Raw genomic sequence first — 4142 nt, 5'->3', positions numbered from 1 at the left:
TTTAAGCAAATCATGATTCACGTAGGCTCCTCCAAGCAGGGTTCCCTCTTTCTTTATGCACATGGCCATGAAAAGAGACATCCAAACCAAATCTGGACTCTGACAAAAGTCTACCACACCATTGCTAACTTCTTCATTCCCAGCTGTAAATGGAACATCCCTAGGCATAGTCAAGGTGGATGGGTGTCTTGGAACAGCAAGGTGCGCAGCTGGAGATTAAAGGGCCTGCTGATTTTACTGGTAGGTTCTAGAATAAGTGTCCTGCTTGAACAATTGTAGAAGCAGTAAGGAAAGCCAGGAACTGGGCTGAAACAAACAAAAAAGCATTGGCTCTTGCAGGAGACAAAGTCAAGGTCTGAGTCTCACAAGTGCAGCATTACTTGAAGTAATACCATTTGGCATTTACAGACGTGGGGAAAGAAGCCCCGGTGTGACTGTAAAAGTGCTGCAAGGCAGGAAACATTCCTGGTGGGCTACATCATGCTGTATTAGGTAGAATTTACTGCATGTTCCCCCCAATATGCCTCCAGCAGTGGCAGAATTCCTTCAAGCTTCACTAAGACGCATGTGTATTCTTTGGGCAGCAGCTAAAAACGTGTGTGCCTTCAGATGTAGAATGTGTGTCTTTATATGTGTGTATGTGTGTGCAAAAATCTGCCCAGCTACAGATGCCTTAATGATACGGGCTGAATTGTGTCCCCCGGCAAAATTCCTGTGTTCACCAGTACCGCAGAATGCGTCTGTATTTGGAGATGGTAACTTTAAAAGGTATAATGAAGGTAAAATGAGGTCACGTGAATGGGCCCTAATACAACAGGACTGGTGTCCTCATAAGAAGAGGAGATGAAGACACAGGACACAGACTGATGAAAGATCATGTGAAGACGGCCATCTACACGCCACAGAGAGAGGCCTCGGGATGAAATCAACCTGCCAACACCTCGACTTTGGGCTTCTAGCCTCCAGAGGTGTGGGAAAATAAATCTCTGTTATTTAAGCTGTTCAGTTTGTGGCATTTGTTGTGCCTTACACAACACACTTATGAATTTGTGCAAGATGAAACGATACATGAAATGCTTCAGATATTCTTTTTACAAATGGCTGTCTCTTCCTGAATTCCTCTTCCTGACTGTGGTGCCGAATGGAGGACGGTGTGGTTGAGCAATAGCCCACTGACCAGCTAAACTGAATCAGAGCGACTCTGGGCCAGTTGGGTACATTGTGCAAACATCAATCATTTAAATCGCTCTAAAATGTGACCCGAGCAGCTGCTTTCCCCCCATGCTCTGGCTCCTGCGTCTATGAAAGCAATTCTGGTCATTAACATGGACATATGGACTCACCTCCTCTTCCCCCTCCAAAATTGGAATATTTCACAGGAGAGATGGGGGATGAGGTGGAAACAGTTGCTACTGATCATCCTGCAGAGAAAATCCTAAAACTTGCTTTCAGCCTTTTAATTCTCTCTCAATTATTTTTCTTAAAATTAGCAATTTGGAAGTCATCGCTCTTCTTTCCCCAACACCATTTACTCTGCAGACTCATTTCCTCTAGCTGCCCCCGGAAAAGCCACATCCCAAATCCCTCTCTCCTCTATTTAGTAGCAAAGTCTCTCTTTCATCCGTTCAGAACCTGGATGCCAGATGATAATACCAAGGCCCAGCGACCCTAAAGTGAATTTATCACAGCATTTTCTCAACAAAAGCCAATGTTTCACTATAAGAAATTCTGATGCCAAGTGCTCACAGAATAAAATTATTTCTCTATATGAGAGAAAGCAAATAAAAGAAAGAAAAAGCGGTTGAATACAAGACTCTTAGATCCTCAAATTTTCTTTTTTCAGAGAAGAAAGCCTGGTGTTTTGTGGCCTAAATAACTGGACAAGTTTATCAGCCTAGAAAGACTAGACTGTGAGAAATCACACAGCTCTCCCTGAGTGAGGGGCAGTTAATCCCGTTCCCAGAGAGAGAGAAAAAAACATTTCTGTTTTCCTTTTGAATTAACATTAACTTGCATTAAACACACACACACACATAAAATTATATTTAGAAATGTTTTAGCTCTGGCTTCTCAGCGGGAGTAAGTGCCTCAATTTCCTGCAAATCATTGTCAAGTGTCTAGACAGGAGAAGTGGAAGCAAAGATAAGAGATCCTGAATTTTAGCAGAGGGCCCATCAAGCTAAACCGAGTTCAGCTGCGCTTTTTCACTTGGCAACAAGCGATAACCTTCCGATAGCCACATATCTGACATGTTGCTTTTGACTTCTGATAAGAAAGAGGAAAGTGGGCAACAATGATGAGCGTTGATGATAAACACCCTGGCTGAGCATTTTGCCTTGGTCTTTTCAAGTTAACTGAGCCCCAGAGGAATCCCAAGCCCTGCAAGTCTATCTAGTATCTGGAGAGGCTTATGAGCATTTGAAGCTACAGATTAAAATGAACAATGCTTTAAAGGGTTTGGGAATCGTTTAGTGCCTTAATTTTAAATACACCTTTAAGTCGTTCAAATATACTTTGTAGAAATTCCTAAAGGCTCAATACCCTTTCTGACAGTGGGTTTTACAATCTGTTAATCTTTAAGAACTGAACAGGTCCTAAGAGGTCAGCGGCAGCCCATACACACAGCCCATACACTAGATTCGCTGTGGGAATACGTGAGACCAGTAGCAAAGTATCTTCCCTTGCAAAGATTCGGAGAATACCTGCGGACCTCGTCTCTCACGCTGCAACAAGGCTTGGACGTGTCGTTGGCTGGATTCATTCCTCATTCATTCATACATCCATCAACTGCTTCTTTGAGTCCTTTATTGAATAGGGTGCGGGTTAAATGGGTGTTCTGGAGTCAGGTTGCCTAGTTTGGAACTCTGACTCCACTACTCACTAGCTGTTTAAATTGGAGCAAGTTATTTAACCTCTTGGGCCTCACGTTTCTTATCTCTAAAATGGGGATAATGACAAGACTTACGTCTTAGGATTGCTGTGAAGGGTTAGAAAGTTATAGATGCAAAACACTTAGCACAGCATTTTGACATATAGTAAGTGTTTAATGAATTTCAGTTCTCACTCTTACGTGCCAAACTCTAGTCTTTGGCTAGTCAGAAGATGAAAAGGTAGATGCAAAGAACATTTTTAGGGATGATGGCGAAGAAGAGAAGCCCACCAACTGCTTAAGAATTAAGAGTCAGTGCAGAGGTACAAAGTCGGGTCCTGGCACTTTCCAGACATAGTTATAAGGAGCTTCAACAATAACCTGTAAGACAGTGGTCACTTAGCTTAAACTTGGAGCAAACTGTAAACAGTTTGGCTTGAAGCACTACAGGAGTTCAAAGAGAGAGAGAGAGAGATCACTGTGGACCGAAGGGGCCAGACAAGATTTCATGGAGGAGGCATGACTTGCCCTGGGTCATGCTGGACAAGCAGGGTGTAGATGAGCAGATGGAGGAGGAGGTTACTGGGTGATGAGCATCAAAAGTAGAGAGGTGGAAATGACTGGGGACGCAGGTTGCACTGCACACCTGCCCTAACTTTCAGTGGTCAGGGCAGGGGACTGGCTTGCCACCATCCTTATTCTCTGCCTTACACCATTAGGGGGACCTCAGCACAAGCCCTGGGTTGCCTCTGGGTTCATCCCCTCCTGTGTGTCCTACACACCCTCCACCAGGTCCACCTTCTTCCAACACCGCTGCCCTCCTGTCTCTGGCCTGCCTCTAAGTATCCAGCGTTCATCACCCTCGCCCCACCCCACCCCCCACCGCACCCCATTGCTTTCAGGATAAAACCAAACTCTTTAGCCTAACACCCAGTGCTTTGCAGAATCCGAAATTAAACTGCTGTTAGCTGTGTCTCGCAGTGTACCTTTCCCCTTCTGTTTCTCACAGTTCTTCCATCTAGGCCTCCATTTCCTGTTTCCACCAATCCAAACTCCAAGTAATTAGCTCCATTCTCCCCTTAACCATCTAATTCATCATTATTGCTGCAGACGATTTATTTGTGAACTTCATGATTCTTTGTCAATTTTCTAATTCTTTTTTTTTTTTTTTTTTTGTTGAGACAGGGTCTCACTTTGTTGCCCAGGCTAGAGTGAGTGCCGTGGCGTCAGCTTAGCTCACAGCAACCTCAGATTCCTCGGCTTAAGCGATCCT

This window comes from Eulemur rufifrons, chromosome 10, assembly GCF_041146395.1.
Source record: "Eulemur rufifrons isolate Redbay chromosome 10, OSU_ERuf_1, whole genome shotgun sequence".
NCBI classification, from domain to species: domain Eukaryota; kingdom Metazoa; phylum Chordata; class Mammalia; order Primates; family Lemuridae; genus Eulemur; species Eulemur rufifrons.
The sequence above is the reverse complement of the archived record's forward strand: the minus strand, read 5'-3'. Positions refer to the sequence as shown.